The sequence below is a fragment of the Macrobrachium nipponense genome, chromosome 24, assembly GCF_015104395.2.
Source record: "Macrobrachium nipponense isolate FS-2020 chromosome 24, ASM1510439v2, whole genome shotgun sequence".
NCBI classification, from domain to species: domain Eukaryota; kingdom Metazoa; phylum Arthropoda; class Malacostraca; order Decapoda; family Palaemonidae; genus Macrobrachium; species Macrobrachium nipponense.
In genome coordinates, this window is record NC_061091.1 from 50,078,639 (window position 1) to 50,106,600 (window position 27,962).

Consider the following 27,962-nt stretch of genomic DNA (forward strand, 5'->3'; position numbering starts at 1 on the left):
GATAGATTATAACAACTTTAAGGTCATTATGACGTCACCATATGAACACCACCTCCTCGTTCTTGAAAGTTTGGCAATTAAGAAACTGGTACCTTCACTTATCAACCATACTACCTCAGTACCTTTGTATATAGCATAAAGACACGTCACTTTGTTCTTTGCCTCTTCTTGACTTTTTCCACCGTCCTGACACGGAACGGCGGGACTCTGCTTGAGCAAGGTATTTTCCTCATTTTTAATATTTTTATATTTATATATATATATATATATATATATATATATATATATATATATATATATATATATATATTCTTTTTAATGTTTTTATTCGTAATTTTACTTAGAAATACTCATTCTTTGAGATTTTTTTATTCGTAATTTTACTTAGAAATACTTTAATTTATAATAATTTTACGTTAACATTCCTAATTGTTTGGTATTGATGTAATGTTTAGCCTGAAGATGGGACTTTGTCTCGAAACGTCGCTAGCAATAAAGAATCATGTTTTAATGTGCCATGTCCTTCCGTATCCCCGTACCTATATATATATATATATATATATATATATATATATATATATATATATATATATAGTATATTTAACTAATTCAAAAAAATTTGGAATGTGATGAATATATCAATATATAAATAAAGGCAAAATAAAGTTATGCACAGGATATTGAGTCGAAAGGCCTCGCAGCACTCCTTTGCTTCACTTTCCTACGTGTTTTGCCTATATATATATATATATATATATAATATATATATATATATAGGTAATATATATATACTATATATATATGTACATATATATACATAAATACACATTTATATTATTACTACGGGCATTCTAAAATTACCCATGGCTTAAGAGTCTCAGTGAAGAAGTTCATTTTCCTTATTTGTATCTTTAATGTCGAACACTTAAAAATTCCCCCCACACTCATAACCTCAAGAAAATGAAATATAGTCCCTAAATCTTGACACAAACAGCGGAATTGCAGCTTCCAATATGTTGGTATTTGTTACCGGGATATGTCAACAAATATATTGCATGCACTCGACAATATCAGTTTGCATGTCACGGTTTATTGATTTTTCAAAGTATGAATTTAAAAATATATCTGTTGAAATGACGAAAATAAAGATTGTCATTGTATTGCTCTTAAATTCTACACGTAGAACCTGATTACCTAAAAGTTAATTAAGGGCAGGTCAAGAAGGAAACATCATTTTAAGAATGGTGGAATTTTTACGCACACAAAGGTTTCCATTTTTGAATGAAAAGAAGTATCACTGAGGTATATAGTACATCTCCATAAAAGGAATTGGTTTCTGTAAAGGTCTTGTTAACAAATTCAGACAAATCAGATTGGTAAAAAACAAGCATATAATCAAGCCCGCAGAAAATAGATCTATCTTTCGGTGCTCTCAGCATTATGTTGTATGAGTCGCGGCCCTTGAAACTTTAACCACGACCCGCTGGTTTCCTGGCCTATATCGTTGCCAAACACATGATTTGGGGTAATTTTAACTTAAATAAAACAATAACTACCGATGTTTGATGGCTGCTATTTGGTGTGTTTGATAATGGGAGAGTTTTAGATCTGAGTATCCAGATACTGCAAATGGGACCCCATAAATACTCCTGGAAACCATTGAAGAACCATTCTGAAACTTCTGTAACTTGTGTATTAGTGTTTCATGAGCACAACAGGTGGCGTATCTCAATTTCGAAAATTATACAGATACTACAGTTCTCCATTTTAGGGCGGTATACCGTTTTGTTTCTTACGCAGCATTGCATTGCAATATTTCTTATCAAACGTATTGGAGCGACAAGATTCGCTTGCAGGAGAATACAAGTTGCTATTAGTTGCCTTCCACTTCCTTAATTACATCACGAATTCTCTTTGTAATAGTAACCTACTAATGGCAAGAACTATACTCTGTTTTTTCCATCTGTGTATCCGCCTGTGGTGGTCGCGCGTGGTAACACTGCGTCCCGGGCTTTAAGTAGTTTCGTTATGTGTGTTTTAGGCAGGATCCATACAGAGCTGTATGGATCCTGGTTTTAGGTAAATAAAAGGATATCTGGGTGTACATTTGCAACTGAAAAGGGTTTTAATAATTTACTGTACGCGAATTATACCGTTAACATTCGAAATAGGATATTATTTAAAGCCTGGGAAGCAGTGTTACCATGCGCAAACACCACAGGCAAATGGACAGATGGAAAAAAACAGAGTATAGTTTTGTTGGGATAACGTTCGCCTCAACGAGTTTCAAGGCCGCTGTAAAATGGGGAACTGTGGTATCTGTATAAATTCGAAATTGAGATATGCCGCCTATTGTATTCTTGAAACACCAATACACAAGTTACTGCAGTTTCAGAATGATTCTTCAATGGTTTCCACGCGTATTTTGGGGGTCCCATTTGCAGTATCTAGAAAATCAGTAGTGAGGCAGGGGAAAGATGCGCCATTTTTCTCAGTTTTGTCATTTTGCAGACGACTTTGGCGAGGCGATAATAAAACGAGTGAAAATTACTCTAGTATTTCTGTCCGGTGGTGGCCTCAGCCATGGCCCTTAAAACTCTTAGCAGTGGCCCATGAAACTCAGCCAGGGTCCGATAGTGGCCTATGTTGTTGGTAGTTATAGTGCTGTGTCAGAGGTATGATTATGGTTAACTTTAACCTGGAATGAAATAAAATAAAAACTGGTGAGAATAAAGGTCTGCAATTTAGTAGTTTTTATTTCATCTAAGGTTAAAGTTAAGTCATGATCGTCCATCTGCCACCGCTATAATTACCAACATCCTATAGGTCACCAACGGGCCGCAGCTGACAGTTCCATTGGCCGTGGCTGGGAGGTTCATACAGCATTATACGCTGTACAGAAAACTAGATTACGCCGAAGAAACTTCGCCACATATTTCGCCTTTTTTTCTTTTTTTTTATCTTCGATACCGTAATCCCTCTCTTATCTCGTGGATTTGAGGTTTCTTGCTGAGAGATTCAGACGTTTATTCAAAACTGATGCCGCCTATCTTCGATGTCAAGTTACAAAAAATAAAAAAAACGTGAACTTTCCTGAGAAACAGAGACAGAGAGAGAGAGTGAGAGAGAGAGAGAGAGAGAGAGAGAGAGAGAGAGAAAAGGGGGTGGGTACTGATGGCTTTTGCCTGAGGGTGGCGTACAAGAAGACAAGATATATATTATATATATATATATATATATATATATAATATATATATATATATATTATGTTATTATTATATATATATATATATACATATATATATACGTAGCTTGATAGATGGATTGATAGATAGATATATTCCCATATATATACATATATATATAAAGGATACAGGTGGACAGCTAATCAGTCGATATATGAAGATCAGAGGGCAGTGGAAACAGACTGGTACATAAAAACAACTTTATTTGTGCCGACGTTTCAAGACAACAAGTCTCATTTTCAAGGCTTTAGATAAAAAAGAATAAATCTTGTAAATTATAATAGAACAGATAGTGCTTGCAACCTCAATCTATTCTAGAATCTCTAACCATCAAACACACAGTACCATTGTTGAATGCCAAAAATTCCTCCACCTTCTCTACCTGTCGTAACCGTCTTCTTTGCTTTTCACCTGCCTTTATTCCATTTGTCCTTCTCCTTTCTATATAGGTTGGTACCTCCTACAATGATGAATGTATCCTGATGCAAATTTGGTTTTAAACAGATTTTTGTGCAATTTGTTTGTTTGTTATTATTTACAAGATTTATTCTTTTTTTATTTACAGCCTGGAAAATGAGACTTGTTGTCTTGAAACGTCGGCACAAATAAAGTTGTTTTTATGTACCAGCCTGTTTCCACTGCCCTCTGATCATATTATATATATATATATATATATATATATATATATATATATATATATATATATATATATATATTATATATATTAAGCTAAACAGATAGATAAATAGATTGATAGATATATTCCCACATTTTATATATATATATATATATATATATATATATATATATATGTATGTATGTATGTATGTATGTATGTATGTATATATATATATATATATATATATATCTATATATATATATATTCTAAATACATATATATATATATATATATATATATATATATTATATATTATAAAATATATATATATATATATATATATATATATATATATATATATATATATATATTATGCATATATGTATACATTTTATTTATATAGTATATTTATAAATTGTGTATATGCTTATGTACATATATATGTATATGATATATAATATATATATATATATATATATATATATATATATAATACATACTCTTATTAATATAGCCAAGAAAACTGTTATTTCATCCGTTTTCATTTCGGCTTAAGTGAAGGTACTATAGTACTCATTTCCAGCCGTTCGCAATAACTGGTAACCCTCTGGAACGGCCGAGTAATCCGTGAAGGGTTACAGAAGGAAGTTACAAGATATAAGATGTCTCAGATTATTGTATTTCAACTCACACATTAACGAACTGCATCAGGCGAGCTTAATCTCGATTCCATTTCTCTGAGACATTCTCTTACTTCTGGCTGTATAATATGTCTCACGGTAAGGAACACGCTCTGAAAAGTCTGGATGACTGAAATTCGCACGAGTACCGTCTGCCGATGGTAAACTGTTCCTCGTCATTATCGTCAGTGGACGAAAAGTTTTACTCTCCTCGTTGTTCCTGCCGTTCATTATCTTCCAGATGGACGAAAGTTTTTACTCTCCTCCGTTTTCTGCCGTTCGCGAATGCAATATTGGATTTGTTTCGTATTCTCTTTCTTCCATCTTTCTTTCCACCCTCTCCTAACTGTTGGTTCATAGTGCAAACTGCTCCGAGGTTTTCCTCCTGTTAAGCCTTTTAAACCTATTACTGTCAGTCTCCGTTTCAGCGCTGAATGACCTCATAGGTCCCTGTGCTTGGCCGTTGGCCTAAATTCTGTATTCAAATCAATAATTAGATTTGATATTCTTGCGTTTGCGTTAAAGTGAATTATAACATTAGATGTAATATAGGATTTAGGCCGAAGGCTGTGCACTTGGAAACCAACCAAGAGGTCATTCAGCGCTGGATAGGAAATTTAGAGTAGGAAGGTTTGAAAGGTGTGACAGGAGGAAAACCTCAAAGCAGTTGCACTATAAAACAATTGTCAGGAGATGGTGGATAGCAGGATGGAAGAAAGAGATAAACGAATGGAGGTACAGTAAAAGGAACGAAAGGTGTTGCAGCTCGGGGCCGAAGGGACGCTGCAAAGAACCTTTAGTAATGCCTACAGTGCACCTCGTGAGGTAACAGTTCCACCCACTCCCTGCAGCAACGTCGAGTCACGGTAAAAAATTTCCCCGTTTTTATCAAACTTTAAGAACATCAACTCGACCTCAAGTGCCTCTTCTCCCTTTGGGATCTGACACCGCTTAAAGGGGTCCGTAAATTAAGCCAGGTCCGTTTCATCTGTTTCTCTTGGACCCAAGAGTGTATGATGTCTGTTGGAGGGGGGGGGGGGGCGATGGCTCGAGGGGTAGTGGGTCGGGGACCGCGTTTCGCAAGTAGCTAAATCACGGTGAGACATCCGGCGTCTTCGAGGGATTTTGAGAAATTTTATTGTCAATTTCAGCAGCCCTCAAACGAAATCTCAATAGTACTTGAATTAAGTTTATGAATAATATTAGGCCAAATTTGCATGTCAGTAGAAATGAAATAAAATAATAAAAAAACAATTAAATACCTTGGACTGAATAACTCGACCTGCTTGTGTGCTGTTCTTCACACGTATCTTTAGTTTTATATAAAATAAATCTATTGTGCCGGCTTTGTCTGTCCGTCCGCACTTTTTTTTTTTTTCCAGCGCTTTTTCCGTCTGCCAGGCCACCAACGGGCAGTGGTTAAAAGTTTCAAGGGCCGAGGCTCATACAGCATCCTGACCGAGACCACAGAACGATAGATCTATTTTCGGTGGCCTTGATTATGCGATGCGCAGAAACTTCGGCGCATTTGTCACTTGTTTTTTTCTTTAATGGTCGTTGTCGGTCGATATTTTTATTGGGGAGCATAATATTTCCGTTGTGGGGGGAAGCGAGTATTATAAAAGGTTTGTATCCTTCATGAACGCCTTGGATTCATAACAATAACAAACCTCTCTCTCTCTCTCTCTCTCTCTCTCTCTCTCTCTCTCTCTCTTACATACGCTTTCATAGTCACTCATCATCTCTTCCTGAATCAATCAGAAACATGAGTAATATATATATAACAATATATATATATATATATATATATATATATATATATATTATATATATATATAATAATATATATATATATATAGATATATATATATATATATATATATATATATATATATATATATATATATATAGATATATATATATATATATATATATATATATATATATATATATATATATATATATATATATATATATATATATATATATATATATATAGATATATATATATATATATATATATATATATATATATATATATATATATATATATATGTAGTGTGCGTGTGTAGTACGTATGTATATATCGCATCATTAATATTTTTCATGTGATGTGTGCTATGTGTACCTGCTAAATGAATGGTAAAATTCTTTCAGCGATAATGGTTTGTGCCACCGGCATCCCAGGTGCTTTGAGTGACATCCACACTTTCTAACTTCAGTGGCTGTAATCTTCTTTGTCACAATTTGGAGTCTTTTCTTTGTTTTACTTAAAACTATTTGTTTTAAATACATCATCAGTTTCCCTTTGTATTTGCAGTTGCTTTCATTCACTTCTCAAATGTTTTTCTTACGATATCTTCCCAGAATTTCTCCTCAGCCACTCTGTTATTCAATGTCAGTTCTCATCGCTCTTTATTTAATCTGCTAAGGTTGACCGTCGCCACGACCTTCTCTTATAAGAGCTAGAAAATAATTTATTGTGCAAAAAAAGCTTACAAAGCACAGCACAACAGGCAACCCGGACGCGGTATGCGTGTAGGGGAAAGCCCTCTCGAATGAATGGCATTGGCTGTGGTATTATACATACCTTTTCCCCCCTATTGATTACTAGACAAACGTCATTCATCAGGGCTGATATGGTACTCATTGATTGATTTGTTAGTTCTTACTGGCGTCGCAACGACGAGGTTATTGACGCCGGATATGGTACTCAAGTAGTATTACATAATTTAAATACTTACAGATAACTATACTGGGAAATTACAATATGTTAAGTAGGAATTACCCATAAGTGATTGCACTGTATAACTAGTCTTAAGTATTATAAGATATGGAACTTTTATATATTTTGTTCAATATAAAAAATTATTTGAATGTCTGCTATACAAGATACACGTTTTATCAGGTTTCTGTTGAGGTACATAATTGCTACGGAGTAACATGTGGTATACTTTGGAGTAAATAATGAACAATGTTTTACTTTATAACAAGTTAAAACTTGAAATAATTACTTGACAGTATGAATGACATTCAGATGAGGTCAACACATCAGATAAAAAAACAGGGTCTGGGAGAAAAGGAAACCACACTGCTAGGACAGAATCCCTCAGAGAAGAGGCTTACCCATTCCAGTGCCCTTGGGGAGAGCGGTCGCTTCATGCATATATTATGTAAACAGGACTTCGAGACACTTCCTTAAATAACAAATGCCGAGAATGCCAGTAGTACATTTAAATCACTCGTCGAGGGAAATGGGGTTGCTAAATCGAATGGAGGTCTGAAGGACCCCTCTTCTCTGCCTCCTCTCGCTTCGGGCGACGTCTGTTGGCGAAAAAAAAAAAGTGGACGACATTTTCTTCCTATCTAGGGCTTCCCACGGGGAAAGGATAAAGTTTCCCTTCTGGTCGCATTTGGACGTCAGTCCGATTTGGCATACAAGATGGAGTAGATGAATTATCGTATCCATTTGTCAGGGAAGAGGGCTGCATTGGAGGAAATTGTTTGGCTACAGTTTTTGGGAACAAATATGCTGAGTTTTTGTTCCTGCTGAGTTTTTGGGAACAAATATGCTGAGTTTTTGTTCCTGCTGAGTTTTTGGGAACAAATATGCTGAGTTTTTGTTCCTGCTGAGTTTTTGGGAACAAATATGCTGAGTTTTTCCTGTTCCTGCTGAGTTTTTGGGAAGAAATATGCTGAGTTTTTGTTCCTGCTGAGTTTTTGGGAACAAATATGCTGAGTTTTTGTTCCTGCTGAGTTTTTGGGAACAAATATGCTGAGTTTTGTTCCTGCTGAGTTTTTGGGAAACAAATATGCGAGTTTTTGTTCCTGCTGAGTTTGGGAACAAATATGCTGAGTTTTTGTTCCTGAGGGAAAAAAGTTGAGATTTTTTAATTTTCTGAGTTTTTGTTCCTTGCTGAGTTTTGGGTGTGTTTTTGTTTTTGAAGAATATGCTGAAGTTTTTGTTCCTGCGAGTTTTTGGGTAGTATTTTTGGCCGTGAGAATTATGATTTTTTATTTTTGGGAACAAATATGCAGAGTTTTTGGGAGCAATTATGATGAGTGTTTGGAAACAAATCTGCTGAACTTTTGGGAACAAATATGGTGAGATTTGGAAACAAATATGCTGAGTTTTTTAAATATGCCGAGTTTTTGGGAACAAATATGATGATTTTTTTGGGAACAAATGTAATGAGTTTTTTGGGAATAAATATGCTGAGTCTTTAGTAACAAACATGCTTAATTTTTGCGAACAAATATGCCGAGTTTATCTGGTCAAGAAACCGATAACCCAACGATGCAGTCGGAAATATTACCCAAAGAGAGAGTGCAGCACCAGAAGCCAAAACAGGACACAGACGATAACAGAATAGAAAATAACCAAAACCTCATACAGCTTTCGACAAAGAAAGAGGATCATCATCTGGGGGAAAGTTCGCACTATTTTCCATGACCCCTGTCGCAGTCACTTTGTTTGACTTTTGATTTACAGTTTTTTTTTTTTGCGCAAGAGTCCCGCAAGAGTCCGTGCGGGCATAAGGCCAGTTTAATCTTAAACAAGTATATAACAATATCAGACAGAGTTTAGTATTCCCTGATAAAGAGAGAACGTCCCTAAAATACGACTGACATAAAATCATAGTTTAATCAGATTCTGTATTGATTTCTATCGTCTTTTATGTATCAAATAGTTTTCAGATTATTTCATTAAAGATATATGCTTGGACAAATGCCTCCACTGTAGGTTAACATTTTTCTAAATACATTAGAATAATAATTACAATCAATTATCAAAAGTTTTGAACACTAGAGTCTAGCTCTTTTCTCTCATCAAAGAATGCTACATGACCACCGCCCTTACACTGTAGAACAAGTTAGGTCTTCTATTCCACCATTATCCCAGCTTTCGTGCGCTATGTACATGTTTTATATATATATATATATATATATATATATATATATATATATATATATATATATATATATATATATATATATACCGTCTAGAATGTCATGAAACATCGAGTAGGTTTTCAGACGTAGTCCAACTTCAAGACTTTTAATCTGGCTCAAGCTAATCCCAACATCCTTCCATTCCGGGTCCTTTAATACGGTCGTGAAATTTCCTTTATAATCCCATAATCTGAATCTTTCTAGTCACACAAGAGTTGGTTACAATTGGTGGTCTTCTTTTCTTTACGTTAAAAACGGGAGCTTCATTTTCTTCTAAGCTGTCATTTCCTTCCTTACATATTCGATATATCGTACTTCCGCATTCATTGTACGTTGCACTACCTTGTCAAAAGCATGTATGACAGCTCTCTCTCTCTCTCTCTCTCCTCTCTTCCTTCTTCTCTCTCTCTCTCTCTCTCTCTCTCTATCTGCTCTCTCTCTTCTCTCTCTCCTCTCCTTCCCTCTCTCTCTCATCTCTCTCTCTCTCTCTCTCTCTCCCTCTCAATTAAGGGAGACTTCCGTCTTAAACCGTCACGTTTGGGTATGAGGAACCAAAAGTGATAAGCTTCTTAACCTTGCTGACCTGAGACAGAGGGAGATGTGGCCAAGTATGTGCCAAATCTACATTATTTTTTTTGCTTTAAGTGAGATTTAATGAATGAAATTAGCCCAAAGCGGCAACCTACTTTATGTTTCGTGACCTTCCGAACAGATTACAACATCTGTGGCTCATCTCTTAAAACATAATTCACTATTCGCAGTGAGTAGGATTCGAACCTACGCGGGAAGATCCCATCTGATTTCTAGTCAGACGCCTTAACCACTCGGCCATCACTGCACGTGCTTCCACTCGGCCATCACTGCACGTGCTAAGTTTTGAAAAATCGGAATTCGTTTTTTCAGCAGATTAAGCTTTCTATGTGCTGGCGTGGGATCTTACTCCTAGCGTAGACCGCAAAGAAAATCTGTAATCTAATTTTTCAATTAACCACACGATACAGAAGTAACAAGGGATTCCAATACGGAGGGGGGGTTTAATTATATATATTATATATATATATATATATATATATATAATATACATATATATATATATATATATATATATTATATATATATATATATATATATATATATATATCTATATATATATATATATAAAAGAGAGAGAGAGAGAGAGAGAGAGAGAGAGTGTTCCATATCTCAGCCCATTGCCTTGATATTTACCAAATATATATATATATATATATATATATTATATATATAAATTATCTATATATATATCTATATTATATACTATATCTATATATAAATATATATATAATATAATGATATATAATTTTATATATTATAGATATATATATATATATATATATATATATAATATATATACTTATTATAAATATTATATATATGTAATATATCTATGTATATATATATATCTATATATATATATATATATATATATATATATATATATATATTTACGGTCTGCGCTATATATATATATTATATAATATATTATATATATATATATTATATATATATATATACTATATTTACGGTCTGCGCTATATCTATATATATATATATATATATATATATATATATATAGAATAATTTATTTATTTGAATATTTGTGTGTGCATACTTGTCGTCCGACCTCTGCCATCCAACAGATAATTTGGACAACTAAATGTAACATTCTATGGACATGAGATGCACAAAACCTTTTAGAAATGAGAGAGAGAGAGAGAGAGTAGACTACTTTTTATGCAATACAACGTCAAATGCCACGGGTACCTGTACCTGAACATACCGAACAGGTTTGCAAACCTGCACAGTTCACTCGTACGTTCAGTTAGCTACATGGGGCGAGGGGTGGGGCGGGGTGGGGGGTGGGTTGAGGAGGGGGAGTGGGGTAAGAGTAACGGTACCCTTTCAAGACCTAAAAGTGCTCCCCCCTTATCTTATCTTCCTCCCTCCTTCCCCCAGAACACGAAAGATGAACCCTCTCACGTTTCCCTCTCAGGTTCGTGCAGCGAAAGATATTAAAAGCGAAAACAATGATTAAACATCTTCTGATCAATGAAAATCGTTCCCATGAATGGAAGAATATTTTAAAGAAGAAAATAAACGACAAGCGCCGTAACTGATGAATCTTCGAAAAAACGGTTACTGTTATTTCTAATAATTTGTTGGTAAATAAAATTTACAAGAGCAAATTTGATAGAGATAAATATGAATGAGTTTGTATCTTCGTAACAACAATCAACCATGACATCAGCTGCTATGTTAGGTTTGGTATGTATCAGCCTTCAGACGATTATTTTTTTTTAAATTAACTAAATCAGTGCTAACTGAACAACGCCTTTTCTACAGGATCCCTTGAACTTTCGTTTCTTAGTGTTATTTCCATTAATATTGGCCTTGCTTTACAAAAATGAGAATTTGACGCTTACTTTTCCATAAAACGCACTCTAATGGCCAAGTAGTTAAGGCATCAGCCTAAAACTCACATAGGATCTTCCCGCATTAGATTCCTACTCATCGATTACTACTCACTGCGAAGAACTGCAGACGTCCAAGATGACAGTAACCGTAAGGCCACCTTAATTTACCAATGTATAGTGACAGGTGGGAAAACTACTTATCAAGTGCCAAATTCAACTACCTCCCAGACGTGAACCCAGTGCCAAGACAGAATACAACACCAAATAGGGTCATCTTCAACGGATTTTTTTTTCCTCTTTTTTTCTCTCTCTTTTACACATTCTGAAAATTTAAATAACTCCTCACATGATTCGATGAAGTCACAACCATCAAATTTTATCGGACAAATAGTACTTATTATGATGAAGAATTCAGGGAAAATATGCAAACCTGTCAATGAAAAATCTGGTAAGGCCAAAAATTCAGACTCTATTCAGTAATGAGCAAAACGTACAAATTTACACAACTGTTACTTCTGTGTTGCTATTATAAATTACCAAGCATGAAATATACAATTATGATGGTGCACCGATTAAATTGGACCATTCAGATTACAAACCTTGTCAAGGCAACTTCAGCTTAGCCAGTAATGCAACCGGTCCCAATAGCAGTCCATCAATGACTAAATTCAAATTTAGTCATAGATCAATGTTTGACAACAATATATCTCGAGAACGGATCATGTTCGTTTTCAAAGTAAATTATAACGATCAGAGGAAATTAAAAAAAAAAGTATGTGGAAACACAGGATATCAGTCGTATTCTAGGTTTTCACAGCACCTGCATTCTAATAAAATCATCACCCAGTAACATTTCCACAAGAAATGAAATAATGCATTACCTCATTTGCCCATTGCAGTGATGGCCGAGTGGTTAAGGCGTCTGACTAGAAATCAGATGGGATCTTCCCGCGTAGGTTCGAATCCTACTCACTGCGGATTTCAGTGATTTTAAGTGTGAATAATCACCTGTTGCCAAAAGAAAACAGGCTATCTAACACCTGTTGACCCGGAAACAGAATGGATATTTGGCACAAAGCAACCTCATAAATTTCAGTGACATCAAAAGGTAGCTAAAAGGAATTACTTGGTCACACTGTGATTTGTTCTTAAATCTTGCTATATGGATGTAAAATGATATGTTATGTACTTTAACCATTTTCAATTACCCCTTACAAGATTTTTTTTTCTGGCTAATGTTCAAATCATTTTCCTCCAACCATCATTCGCCCGAAATATATAATATTATAACGCTCTGGGATTTAGCTGTTATTTATTTATTTACCTATTTCCCCCACAACCCCACCCCCTCTCCAACCCCCCAAAGAGATCACTCATGAAATTTCAATGCAGTGATGGCCAAGTGGTTAAGGTGTCTGACTAGAAATCAGATGGGATCTTCCCGCGTAGGTTCCTACTCACTGCGAAATGCAGTGCTTTTAAAAAGCCAAGAAAATGTTTACCTCCCCAGAGTCCCTTACATTTTTCTGTTCCCAATTTTTCTAGTTTTCTTATGTTCAGAAAATGTGTAAATGACAATAAAGAATATTTTCTTATGGACATATTTCTAATAAATTATGAAAGATACTCCTATGCTTATTGTTTTTTAATGTTTTCAATTTCATGGGATCTTAATTCTAAATGCTTATATTCAAATCCTGCTCAATAAGGATTGAACAAATAGTGAAAGTAGTCTATTCATACCAGACTCATGAGCGTAAGTATCATTATGGGATGAAAAATAACTACCAGGGTTAATAAACTTTGCACTTTTACAATAAAAGTAACATAAATTTCTATAACAGAATTCTTATGACACCTACAATGCAGTTCTATTGACTGATGGAAAATTATCCTTGAATTTCCAAGACTTCCAATGCATTTGCATCATTTTGGCAAATGGCTTTATCTAAATTCTGAAAACCAAAATAAAAATTCTACCCACATCTATAAAAAATAAACCTCAACAACAAACTTTAAAAATTGAGAAGTAAGTGATATAACATCGACGAAGATGGCATCAAGTACCTCGCTAATTATCCTGTATCAAGAAATGACTTACACATTTTCTATGCAGTGATGGCCGAGTGGTTAAGGCGTCTGACTAGAAATCAGATGGGATCTTCCCGCGTAGGTTCGAATCCTACTCACTGCGCAATTAGGGGATTTTAAGTAAAAATCACTTGTTGCCACTAAAATACAAAATATTCCCAACAGGTGTATACATGGCAACAAAGTGAGCAACTGGCAAACTGCCATTTCAATAGGTTTAATGACTTCCTGTTGTAACGCACCGAAAGAAAATTATTAGGCACCAAAGGAAAATTATTCTTGGAATAAGTTGCATAGAGATGTTCTTAAATCGAAATGTATGGATGGAAAATGTTGTTATATGCATCTACAACTTTCAGTACTTCTTTATAGTTGGAAACTTGAAAATTATGTTCAAATTGTTCCTAGTGAAATTTTCTCTCCACAGTAAAACTGCTTAAAGGAAAAGAATTCTGTTTTCTTTTGCTAACATTCAATTCATTTTTCTCCAACCATCATTTACCCTAAATTCATTAATAGCATCACAAGTACTCTTCTTAGATTTTAAACTCCCCTTAATTATTCTGAAAACATTACTAATACCCACTAATTATACTCGGATTTTCATTCAATTTTTCTCTCCTCTCTTCAAGCGAATATGTAGTAGTTCATTCTCAAAGGAAAACTTTCCACAGAAATAAGTTTTGCAACATAAATATGAACAATTGAATACTTTATTAAATAAGCCTCTCATTTAACTTTCTGTAACCAATAGTGCCCATTCTGCTCCATGCTTCCAAAATCCTAAAGCAACGAAAATATATTTGCCAAGTTATAACCATCTAGGATTTCACTGTCATTTATCAATTTATCTCTCTTTTTTATGTCGAAAGAGATCAATCCTCAAATATGAGTGCACTGACGTCTAAGTGGTTAACGCATCTGACCAGAAATCAAAATAACGTATAGATTCGAATCCTACTCACTGGAAATGCAGTGCTTTTAAAAACCTGCAGCCAAGAAAATGTTCCACGGTACATGTTGCAACATTTAATGCTAGCATTTCATATGGAAATTATCTGCAACGAAGACATTCAGAAAGGTACATACACCTCCTCAGAGTACCTTGCTCTTTCATGTTCTCAATCCTTTTAACTTTTTATGCTCACAAGATGGATGATAAGCACGAATCCTTTCATATTCAAAATGGCCATACCTCTAATAAACAAGAAGGATACTCTTCTGATTATTCTCTCTATTTTTTCCAGTTTTTTGGATCTTAATTCTTATATTCGAATCCTACTCAATAAGGATTGAAGAACTGTATAATATAACTAATCTATCAATATCAGACTTGCATGGCTAAGTATCATTTTGAGTTGAAAAACCCATACAAAGCTTAATAAAAGTGCATTTTTATCACAATGAAAGAATTCTCAAGGCATCTGCATTGCAGAACTTATCATTGATTGATAGGAAAGGATTCTTGAATTCTGTACTTAATTACTAAAACTTATGTCTTTACATCATTTGGTAAATGGATTTATCTAAATCCTGAAAACAACCAAAATAAAAATCTTACCTACTTTAAGACAAATGACCCTCAACAACAAACTTAAAAATGGAGAGGTCAATGATATTATAACACAGAAAGAAATGTCATACAGCTCCTCTTTAGTTAATCTGCACCAGGAACTTGCACATTTTCTATGCAGTGATGGCCGAGTGGTTAAGGCGTCTGACTAGAAATCAGATGGGATCTTCCCGCGTAGGTTCGAATCCTACTCACTGCGAAATTCAGAGATTTTAAGTGTGAATATCACCTGTTGACATAATGAAAACAAGTGATATTTCCAACACATGTTAACCCAGAAACAGATTGAATACTGGCACAGAGCCACCTCGTAAGGTTCAGTGGCTTCAACTAGTATCTAAAAAAACATTGTTAGGATACACAGCATATTGAGATCTTTAAATCACACTCACTATTTATGTATATAAAATGATAAGCTATATAATAATAATAATAATAAACTGTATTGTCTGTTCAAGGCTATATACATGGAATATACAAAGTACAGACAGTAACATAAGCTATCTAGATACCCAATATAACATGATAAAAAATGAATAAACAACAATAGCCACAGTTTCTGCAGTAGTAAAGAAAATAGTAATCATAATACTAGTAATATTATTGAGAATAAAACCTACAGCCACAGTACATGTTGCAACATTTAATGCTAGCATTTCATATGCAGATTATCTGCAACGATGACATTCAGAAAGGTACATAGGCATCCACAGAGTCCCTTGCTCCTCCATGTTCTAAATCCTTTCAACTTTTTATGCTCACAAGATAATGTGTGGATGATAAACACGAATCCTTTCTTATTCAAAATGGCCACACCTCTAATAAAATAAGAAGGATACTTCTCTGATTATTCTCTCTACTTTTTCCAGTTTTTGGGGATCTTAATGCTTATATTCGAATCCTACTCAATAAGGATTGAAGAAATGTATAATATAACTAGTCTATCAGTATCAGACTTGCATGGCTAAGTATCATTTTGAGATAAAAAACAATACAAAGATTAATAAACAGTGCATTTGTACCACAATAAAAGAATTCTCAAGACATCTGCAATGCAGAACGAATCATTGATTGATAGAAAAGCATCCTTAAATCCTGTACTTAACTGCTAAAACTTAAATCTTTGCTTCATTTAGTAAATGGATTTATCTATAAATTCTGAAAACAACCAAAATAAAAATCCTACCTTCTTTAGTTTAAGATAAACAACCCTCAACAACAAACTTCAAAATGGAGAGGTAAATGATATAACATAGAAAGAAATGTCATACAGCACCTCTTTAGTTAACCTGTACCAAGAAATTGCACATTTTCTATGCAGTGATGGCCGAGTGGTTAAGGCGTCTGACTAGAAATCAGATGGGATCTTCCCGCGTAGGTTCGAATCCTACTCACTGCGAAATGCAGTGCTTTTAAAAAGCCAAGAAAATGTTTACCTCCCCAGAGTCCCTTACATTTTTCTGTGTTCCCAATTTTTCTAGTTTTCTTATGTTCAGAAAATGTGTAAATGACAATAAAGAATATTTTCTTATGGACATATTTCTAATAAATTATGAAAGATACTCCTATGCTTATTGTTTTTTAATGTTTTCAATTTCACGGGATCTTAATTCTAAATGCTTATATTCAAATCCTGCTCAATAAGGATTGAACAAATAGTGAAAGTAGTCTATTCATACCAGACTCACGAGCGTAAGTATCATTATGGGATGAAAAATAACTACCAGGGTTAATAAACTTTCCACTTTTACAACAAAAGTAACATAGATTTCTATAAAAGAATTCTCACGACACCTACAATGCAGTTCTATTGACTGATGGAAAATTATCCTTGAATTTCCAAGACTTCCAATGCATTTGCATCATTTTGGCAAATGGCTTTATCTAAATTCTGAAAACCAAAATAAAAATTCTACCCACATCTATAAAAAATAAACTTCAAAAACAAACTTACAAAATTGAGAAGTAAGTGATATAACATAGATAAAGATGGCATCAAGTACCTCGCTAATTAACCTGTATCAAGAAATTACTTCCATATTTTCTATGCAGTGATGGCCGAGTGGTTAAGGCGTCTGACTAGAAATCAGATGGGATCTTCCCGCGTAGGTTCGAATCCTACTCACTGCGCAATTAGGGGATTTTAAGTAAAAATCACTTGTTGCCACTAAGATACAAAATATTCCCAACATGTGTATACATATCAATAAAGTGAGCAACTGGCAAACTGCCATTTCAATAGGTTTAATGACTTCCTGTTGTAACGCACCGAAAGAAAATTATTAGGCACCAAAAGAAAATTATTTTTAGAATAAGTTGCACAGAGATGTTCTTAAATCGAAATGTATGGGTGGAAAATGTTTTGTTATATACATCTACAACTTTCAGTACTTCTTTATAGTTGGAAACTTGAAAGTTATGTTCAAAATGTTCCTAGTGAAATTTTCTCTCCACAGTAAAACTGCTTAAAGGAAAAGAATTCTGTTTTCTTTTGCTAACATTCAATTCATTTTTCTCCAACCATCATTTACCCTAAATTCATTAATAGCATCACAAGTACTCTTCTTAGATTTTAAACTCCCCTTAATTATTCGGAAAACGTTACTAATACCCACTAATTATAATCATCGGGTTTTCATTCAAATTTTTTCTCCTCTCTTCAAACGAATATGTAGTAGTTCATTCTCAAAGGAGAAATTTCCACAGAAATAAGTTTTGCAACATAAATTTGAACAATTGAATACTTTATTAAATAAGCCTCTCATTTAACTTTCCGTAACCAATAGTACCCATTCTGCTCCATGCTTCCAAAATCCTAAAACAACAAAAATATATTTGCAAAGTTATAACCCTCTAGGATTTCACTGTCATTTATTGATTTATCTCTCTTTTTATGTCGAAAGAGATCAATCCTCAAATATGAGTGCACTGACGTCTAAGTGGTTAATGCATCTGACCAGAAATCAAAATAACATATAGATTCGAATCCCACTCACTGCGAAATGCAGTGCTTTTAAAAACCTGCAGCCAAGAAAATGTTCCACGGTACATGTTGCAACATTTAATGCTAGCATTTCATATGGAGATTATCTGCAACGAAGACATTCAGAAAGGTACATACACCTCCTCAGAGTACCTTGCTCTTTCATGTTCTCAATCCTTTTAACTTTGTATGCTCACAAGATAATGTGTGGATGATAAGCACGAATCCTTTCATATTCAAAATGGCCATACCTCTAATAAACAAGAAGGATACTCTTCTAATTATTCTCTCATTTTTTCCAGTTTTTTGGATCTTAATTCTTATATTCGAATCCTACTCAATAAGGATTGAAGAAATGTATAATATAACTAGTCTATCAATATCAGACTTGCATGGCTAAGTATCATTTTGAGTTGAAAAACCCATACAAAGCTTAATAAAAGTGCATTTTTATCACAATAAAAGAATTCTCAAGACATTTGCAATGCAGAACTTATCATTGATTGATAGAAAAGCATTCTTGAATTCTGTACTTAATTACTAAAACTTGTCTTTACATCATTTGGTAAATGGATTTATCTAAATCCTGAAAACAACCAAAATAAAAATCCTACCTACTTCAAGACAAATGACCCTCAACAACAAACTTAAAAATGAAGAGGTCAATGATATTATAACACAGAAAGAAATGTCATACAGCTCCTCTTTAGTTAATCTGCACCAAGAACTTTCTTATTTTCTATGCAGTGATGGCCGAGTGGTTAAGGCGTCTGACTAGAAATCAGATGGGATCTTCCCGCGTAGGTTCGAATCCTACTCACTGCGAAATTCAGAGATTTTAAGTGTGAATATCACCTGTTGACATAATGAAAACAAGTGATATTTCCAACACATGTTAACCCAGAAACAGATTGAATACTGACACGGAGCCACCTCGTAAGTGTCAATGACTTCAACAAGTATCTATAAAAAAATTGTTAGGATACACAGCATATTGAGATCTTTAAATCATGCTCACTAATTATGTATATAAAATGATAAGCTATATAATAATAATAATAATAATAAACTGTATTGTCAGTTCAAGGCTATATACATGGAATATACAACGTGCAGACAGTAACATAAGCTATCTAGATAACCCATATAACATGATAAAAAATGAATAAACAACAATAGCCACAGTTTCTGCAGTAGTAAAAAAAATAGTAATCATAATACTAGTAATATTATTGAGAATAAAACCCTACAGCCCAGGGGGTACATGTTGCAACATTTAAATGCTAGCCATTTCATATTGCCAGATTAATCTGCAATGATGAAACTTTCAGAAAGGTACGTAGGGCATCCACAGAGTCCCTTGCTCCTCCATGTTTCTAAATCCTTTCAACTTTTTATGCTCACAAGATAATGTGTGGATGATAAACACGAATCCTTTCTTATTCAAAATGGCCACACCTCTAAAAAAATAAGAAGGATACTTCTCTGATTATTCTCTCTACTTTTTCCAGTTTTTGGGGATCTTAATGCTTATATTCGAATCCTACTCAATAAGGATTGAAGAAATGTATAATATAACTAGTCTATCAGTATCAGACTTGCATGGCTAAGTATCATTTTGAGATAAAAAACAATACAAAGATTAATAAACAGTGCATTTGTACCACAATAAAAGAATTCTCAAGACATCTGCAATGCAGAACGAATCATTGATTGATAGAAAAGCATCCTTAAATCCTGTACTTAACTGCTAAAACTTAAATCTTTGCTTCATTTAGTAAATGGATTTATCTATAAATTCTGAAAACAACCAAAATAAAAATCCTACTTTCTTTAGTTTAAGACAAACAACCCTCAACAACAAACTTCAAAATGGAGAGGTAAATGATATAACATAGAAAGAAATGTCATACAGCACCTCTTTAGTTAACATGCACCAAGAAATTGCACATTTTCTATGCAGTGATGGCCGAGTGGTTAAGGCGTCTGACTAGAAATCAGATGGGATCTTCCCGCGTAGGTTCGAATCCTACTCACTGCGGATTTCAGTGATTTTAAGTGTGAATAATCACCTGTTGCCAAAAGAAAACAGGCTATCTAACACCTGTTGACCCGGAAACAGAATGGATATTTGGCACAGAGCCACCTCATAAATTTCAGTGACTTCGAAAGGTAGCTAAAAGGAATTACTTAGTCAAACACTGTGGTTTGTTCTTAAATCTTGCTATATGGATGTCAAATGATATGTTATGTTCTTTAACCATTTCCGATTACCCCTTTAAAGAAGATTTTTTTCTCGCTAACGTTCAAATCATTTTCCTCCAACCATCATTCGCCCGAAATATATAATATTATAACGCTCTGGGATTTAGCTATTAGTATTTATTTATTTACCTATTTCACACTCCCCCCACCCCCCAAAGAGATCACTCATGAAATTTCAATGCAGTGATGGCCGAGTGGTTAAGGCGTCTGACTAGAAATCAGATGGGATCTTCCCGCGTAGGTTCGAATCCTACTCACTGCGAAATGCAGTGCTTTTAAAAAGCCAAGAAAATGTTTACCTCCCCAGAGTCCCTTACATTTTTCTGTGTTCCCAATTTTTCTAGTTTTCTTATGTTCAGAAAATGTGTAAATGACAATAAAGAATATTTTCTTATGGACATATTTCAAATAAATTATGAAAGATACTCCTATGCTTATTGTTTTTTAATGTTTTCAATTTCACGGGATCTTAATTCTAAATGCCTTATATTCAAATCCTGCGCTCAATCAATAAGGGATTGAACAAATAGTGAAAGTAGTCTATCATATCAGACTTGCATGGCTAAGTATCATTTCGAGTTGAAAACCCCATACAAAGCCTAATAAAAAGTGCATTTTTATCGCAATAAAAGAATTCTCAAGACATTTGCAATGCAGAACTTATCATTGATTGATAGAAAAGCATTCCTGAATTCTGTACTTAATTACTAAAACTTATGTCTTTACATCATTTGGTAAATGGATTTATCTAAATCCTGAAAACAACCAAAATAAAAATCCTACCTACTTTAAGACAAATGACCCTCAACAACAAACTTAAAAATGGAGAGGTCAATGATATTATGACAGAAAGAAATGTCATACAGCTCCTCTTTAGTTAATCTGCACCAAGAACTTTCATATTTTCTATGCAGTGATGGCCGAGTGGTTAAGGCGTCTGACTAGAAATCAGATGGGATCTTCCCGCGTAGGTTCGAATCCTACTCACTGCGAATTTCAGAGATTTTAAGTGTGAATATCACCTGTTGACATAATGAAAACAAGTGATATTTCCGACACATGTTAACCCAGAAACAGATTGAATACTGGCACAGAGCCACCTCGTAAGGTTCAATGACGTCAACAAGTATCTAAAAAAAATTGTTAGGATACACAGCATATTGAGACCTTTAAATCACGCTCACACTATATGTATAAAAAATGATAAGCTATTTAATCATAATAATAATAAATTGTATTGTCAGTTCAAGGCTATATACATGGAATATACAAAGTACAGACAGTAACATTGCCATCTAGACAACCCATATAACAAGATAAAAAATGAATAAACAACAATTTCCACAGTTTCTGCAGTAGCAAAAAAAAATAGTAATCATAATACTGGTAATAACAGTAATAATATTGAGAATAAAACCTACAGCCACAGTACATGTTGCAACATTTAATGCTAGCATTTCATATGCAGATTATCTGCAACGATGACATTCAGAAAAGTACATAGACATCCACAGAGTCCCTTACTCCTCCATGTTCTAAATCCTTTCAACTATTTATCCTCACAAGATAATGTGTGGATGATAAACACGAATCCTTTCTTATTCAAAATGGCCATACCTCTAATAAAACGAGAATGATACTTCTCTGATTATTCTCTCTACTTTTTCCAGTTTTTGGGGATCTTAATGCTTATATTCGAATCCTACTCAATAAGGATTGAAGAAATGTATAATATAACTAGTCTACCAGTATCAGACTTGCATGGCTAAGTATCATTTTGAGATAAAAAACAATACAAAGCTTAATAAACAGTGCATTCGTACCACAATAAAAGAATTCGCAAGACATCTGCAATGCAGAACGAATCATTGATTGATAGAAAAACATCCTTAAATCCTGTACTTAACTGCTAAAACTTAAATCTTTACTGAAAACAACCAAAATAAAAATCCTACCTTCTTCAGTTAAAGACAAACAACCCTCAACAACAAACTTCAAAATGGAGAGGTAAATGATATAACATAGAAAGAAATGTCATACAGCACCTCTTTAGTTAACCTGTACCAAGAAATTGCACATTTTCTATGCAGTGATGGGATCTTCCCGCGTAGGTTCGAATCCTACTCACTGCGAATTTCAGTGATTTTAAGTGTGAATATTACCTCTTACCAAATGAAAACAGGCAATATTTCTAAAAGGGGTTGACCCGGAAACAGACTGAATAATTGGCACAGAGCCACCTCATGAGGGTCAATGACTTCAACGAGTAGCTAACAAAAATTGTTAGGATACACAGCGTACTGATATCTTTAAATCATATTATGTGGATGTTAAAATGTAGATTTTCACAATTTTCGTTACTCCTTTATCTCTAGAAACTTGAAATTATGTTCAAAATGTCCTTTATAACTAGAAACTTGAAAATTATGTTTAAAATACCCTTTATGACTAGAAACTTGAAAATCACGCTCAAAGTGCTCCTAAAGAAATTTTCTCAATAAAGCAAAGCTGCTTAAAGGACAATTTTTTTTTACTAACAATCAAGTTATTTTTTCCAACCATCATTCACTTTAAGTTCATTAATACTTTGACAGCTCCTCTTCTTAGTTTTTATTGTTACTATTGCCCATACTGTTTATACGTCAGTTTTAATGCAATTTTTCCCTAGACTCTTCATAAAGAATATGCAGTAGCTTATTTTTAAAATCATCAATTTTCACAGAAATAAGAATTGGAATTGGAATAATCCAATACTTTATTAAATAATCCTCTTATTTAGCCTTCTATAACCGATAGCGCCCATTTTGTTCTGTTTCCAAAATCCTAAAGCCAATGAAATGTATTTCCCATTAGGATTTCACTGTCATTTATTTATTTATTTATTTATTTATTTTTGTCGCAGGGGATCATTCACACACATTTTATTGCAGTGATGGCCGAGTGGTTAAGGCGTCTGACTAGAAATCAGATGGGATCTTCCCGCGTAGGTTCGAATCCTACTCACTGCGGAATGTGGTAACTTTTAAAAGCCTTCAGCCAAGAAAATGTTCTGGAGTACCCACTGAGTGTGTTCATGACAGCATTTCTATCAATTAAGGTTCGAATCATATACACTGCACAGCTCAGAGATTTGAGAAAAGTATGCAAAGGCACACTGGCATTATCTCAAGACTGTACCATTAAGCTCTGTTGATGATGCATTTGCACTACTCTAGAATCAAGTTGTTCTATTACAGAGCTGTATCTAGTAACCTAGGATTAAATATGTTTAATAATAATTCTGAGGTAGCTTTATATTAAGCATAGTTATTTCCAGATTGCAGCAAACCCAGATTCTATCATATTATGACATTTTTTTTCCATTGAATCATTCTGCAAATTTATTAACATACTTCAATTCTAGGATAAATTTCTTCCCATTGACAATTTCTGCTTTAGTGAAGCTCATCTGGGTTTCAGCATCTTTTGTTTGTTTGTATGGTGTTTTTACATTGCATGGAACCAGTGGTTCTTCAGCAACGGGACCAACGGCTTTACGTGACTTCCGAACCACGTTGAGAGTGAACTTCTATCACCAGAAATACACTTCTTACCCCTCAGTGGAATGCCCGAGAATGGAACTCGCGGCCACCGAGGTGGCAGGCCAAGACCATACCGATCACGCCACTGAGGCGCTTCAGCATCTTTTGTACCTCCATACAATCTTTAAAGTTTTCCCGAGTTCAAAAATGTTTGGCATTCATTCGTTTCAGTACCTAGATAAATACACCAAAAGCACATCTGAAACCAGGTACGTATTATTAAATTAACTCCATCGTCAGCCTCAAATTATGTGACAAAACAACAATGCTAAGGTCCAGACTAATTTCTCTAAAGGGTACAAAAATACATGACATTCTGATGGCTGTTTCCTCCTTTCTACATAAGCTGAGTAGTGCTTAAAACCGTCCACAATTTCACAAGAACTCTTTCGAAGTGGCTTCGAATCCAACTCTCATAGAAATGTAATGATCTTAGAAAGGCACCGACAAGAAAAATCGGCAGAAAGCGCCATGAATGACACTTTGTCAAGCTGCAGTTCATACAATGTTAAAATACGTGAAATGCATATTCAATCAGTGTATTCTTCTGTCCACCTATTTCCATCCAGAAACGTAAAGAAAACAGAAGTTTAGGTTATTCAAATAAAATTTCCAAATCTTAATCAACGTCCCATACAGAATGTCACACATACCTTTTCCCCTAAGGCACTTAAAGGTACCTCAGTATCCACCTAGTTTGCAAAGCAGTCTTCGTCAGTACTGTTTCTATACTAATTTCTTCCACTCGCTTAAGAAAATGTTCACCATTCATATTCTAAAATAGACAGAGAAAACAGAAATGAAATCTAACACATCCTGTCTCATTCTTTCGTGTGTAATCGTTCTTTAAATGTCGGGTTACTTAATTCTAAAATGAATGTGCCTTTCCTTACCTTATGGCAAACTCATAAGTCTTGATCCATTATATCATTAACCTTCACGGAAATTTTCTTAACTGAAAATTCTAGACTGAAGGATACCTACAAACAAGAACTCATAAGCAATACCATTAGGTCATTCTCATGAGCCAATCTTGTGCAGTGGCAGAGTGGTTAAGGCGTCCGACTGAAAATCAGATAAAATATTCCTCAATCGGCCCGATCCCTAGTCACAGAGAAAGACACCCTAGAGAAAACGGCATTGCCTATAAATAATGTTGGTAAGTTCCATAAGGCACAGTGCCAACCTGAAGGTTATAGGAGTTCATCAGCTGAATCACCGAAGACGTTTAGCACTTATTAGATTTTGTCAAATTCATATCTAATCGACTATTGTACCTACTAGCAATCTACGGGCATAACCAGCCCCGTTTCACGGGCAGAACCAGCTCTTTTCAGGGAATCCCTTCTCACCCCCATCACCTTCGGAGCGGGGGAAGAAGGTAGGATGAAACCCCATTTTAAACCATCTTAGGGGTCCCCACTATAACCCTGCCAAGTTTCATGGCCATCAGACCAGCCGCTTGGCCGTGATTCAATGACAGACGGGCGGAAAGAATAACGCCCATTATAGTAAGAAGTGTTACTAGAGTGATTGAAGTTTAAGATATCATGCTTGGTCAGCTTTTCTTAAGCATTAAGGCTTTTATAGAAAATGGCTTAGCTACAATTTCTCTCACGAAAATACTCATGTATTTTCTGTAAATTTACTGGTTTCTCCATCTTAAGAACTTTTTTCTGTCCAATTTCCCCTTCCCACCTGCAAATAAAAGTTTTCTTCATAAATTTAAAAACCTATGAAAAACCTAACCCCCAAGCTGACATACTCTGCTTGTCTATTTCCCAAGAAAACAATATTCTCTAGATTATTGCTTAATAATTTCGTTTCGAAATATTACGCTTTTCCTTTAATCGACTCAATTTATGCTTTACTGCCTAGAATGCAGCATATTTTCTACCTTTACGAGAAGTTAGTTTTAAATCGTAAATGTTTGGATTTTACTCATATTAATGCTTTGGCACAAAATACGAATAAATAGGCGTGCTCATAATTCCGATCCAAAAGTCTAAACCTCATCACAATTCACAATATATCAGTATGGTATGGACTCTCAAGAGGGGAAGTCTTCTAAGCGTCAATTTCACCGCTGTTCCACTGACAGCCATCTAGTGCAGTGTCTTATTTGAAATAAAATTCAATCACCCTCCGTAGGTTCGGATTCTTCTCACTGCGCAATCCAGAAGATTTTGAAAGCTATTGCCAAGAATATCGGCGCTACTTAAAAAAAAGAAATGCGGTGGTAACATTCGTTTGTGGCACAGCGCCAGACTGTTACAAGGTTCGATGTGTTAATCTGCTTTGGTGACATGCCAATTGGTCTAAGAGTTAAAAGCACAACTGTATAAGGAACTAAATATGCAGCTACGAGTTCGCTTACGTTGTCTCACACATAAATGCCTGTCTTGCAATTACCTTAATATATTGATTTCACAATTTTCGTCATTAGTTTTCAGCAGCTTAGAAGTATTCAAAAACACTATCAACTTGAATCGAGTTTTAAAAACGGCCTCTATTTTGATATATGTCTCTCTCCTATGTCTTCTGCTAAACCTGTTTGGTAAATCCTCTCTTTTCAACTCTACAGCATACTGAAAAAAATATCTTGAACAATAAACTCTACACCAAATTCCATCTAAACAGCTACATCCAAAAGAATTTTTAAACAAAAAATGCAATCCAATCATTTTTATGCAAAGGAACCAACCATTTTCTTTCTGCTTAATTAAGTGAGCAATTCGGTTATTACAAAGAATTATGATTATTTCGGCTTTGTGAAACCTACCTAGGATTGATCATATTTTAAATCTTAATGATAACTAATGTTCTCAGTTCTTGCAATAAATTCAAAAAGCTTTTAATAATTCATTCTATCACCGGGATACTAAATAAAGATATATACTGCTTATTCTATACGCAACCCAATTAAATCACATCAAAGTCCATAACCCCATTATCACACTGGTGTAGTTTAAGTCCCAAGAAAGTAAATATTTACACGAAAATTCCATAGCTATATCTTGCAACGTTTTCTATGCAGTGATGGCCGAGTGGTTAAGGCGTCTGCCTGGAAATCAGATGGGATCTTACTGCGTAGGTTCGAATCCTACTCTGCATGAAAGTGTGTTGGTTTAAAACATGTAATGCCAAGCAATGACTGTATACAAATCTGTAACTGGTACCTTATTGTGAAGTTGACAGATGGAGATTGTTGGGAGAAAAATGCATATCTGCAATTGGCAATGAAATATCAAAAGACTATGTTATTAGATTTCATTGCAAATGAAAATCTTACAAAAACATTAAGTTTGGATGAAATTGTCCAGCAAGATTAGATAAGAAAATGAACTAATATTTTGAAATGTTAACAATATGGGAGGTAAATTAAATCAACTAACTTTTAAAAACACCCAGGAAACAATACTTCAACATAATTACTGATGCTATTCACCAACTCTTTTTTAAAACTGCTGGGATAATTTTCATCCTTGGATTTTCAATTCTGGCCAATCACATTATTTT

The 27,962-nt window shown here is 34.4% G+C and overlaps 1 protein-coding gene and 12 non-coding genes across 13 annotated transcripts in view; 11 read left to right on the top strand and 2 right to left on the bottom strand.

Moving 5' to 3' along the window:
* The window catches only part of LOC135205614 (uncharacterized), a 141,333-nt gene that overhangs the window by 93,197 nt on the left and 20,174 nt on the right, over nt 1-27,962 (bottom strand). The window lies entirely within an intron of this gene.
* On the bottom strand, nt 10,254-10,335 carry Trnas-aga (transfer RNA serine (anticodon AGA)). The gene has a single exon. It is a non-coding gene; the product is annotated as a tRNA-Ser (tRNA).
* On the top strand, nt 12,846-12,927 carry Trnas-aga (transfer RNA serine (anticodon AGA)). The gene has a single exon. It is a non-coding gene; the product is annotated as a tRNA-Ser (tRNA).
* Nucleotides 14,063-14,144, top strand: Trnas-aga (transfer RNA serine (anticodon AGA)). The gene has a single exon. It is a non-coding gene; the product is annotated as a tRNA-Ser (tRNA).
* On the top strand, nt 15,732-15,813 carry Trnas-aga (transfer RNA serine (anticodon AGA)). Its single transcript has one exon. It is a non-coding gene; the product is annotated as a tRNA-Ser (tRNA).
* On the top strand, nt 16,932-17,013 carry Trnas-aga (transfer RNA serine (anticodon AGA)). The gene has a single exon. It is a non-coding gene; the product is annotated as a tRNA-Ser (tRNA).
* On the top strand, nt 17,663-17,744 carry Trnas-aga (transfer RNA serine (anticodon AGA)). The gene has a single exon. It is a non-coding gene; the product is annotated as a tRNA-Ser (tRNA).
* Nucleotides 19,341-19,422, top strand: Trnas-aga (transfer RNA serine (anticodon AGA)). Its single transcript has one exon. It is a non-coding gene; the product is annotated as a tRNA-Ser (tRNA).
* On the top strand, nt 20,557-20,638 carry Trnas-aga (transfer RNA serine (anticodon AGA)). Its single transcript has one exon. It is a non-coding gene; the product is annotated as a tRNA-Ser (tRNA).
* On the top strand, nt 21,043-21,124 carry Trnas-aga (transfer RNA serine (anticodon AGA)). The gene has a single exon. It is a non-coding gene; the product is annotated as a tRNA-Ser (tRNA).
* On the top strand, nt 21,773-21,854 carry Trnas-aga (transfer RNA serine (anticodon AGA)). The gene has a single exon. It is a non-coding gene; the product is annotated as a tRNA-Ser (tRNA).
* Nucleotides 23,789-23,870, top strand: Trnas-aga (transfer RNA serine (anticodon AGA)). Its single transcript has one exon. It is a non-coding gene; the product is annotated as a tRNA-Ser (tRNA).
* Nucleotides 27,475-27,558, top strand: Trnas-gga (transfer RNA serine (anticodon GGA)). Its single transcript has one exon. It is a non-coding gene; the product is annotated as a tRNA-Ser (tRNA).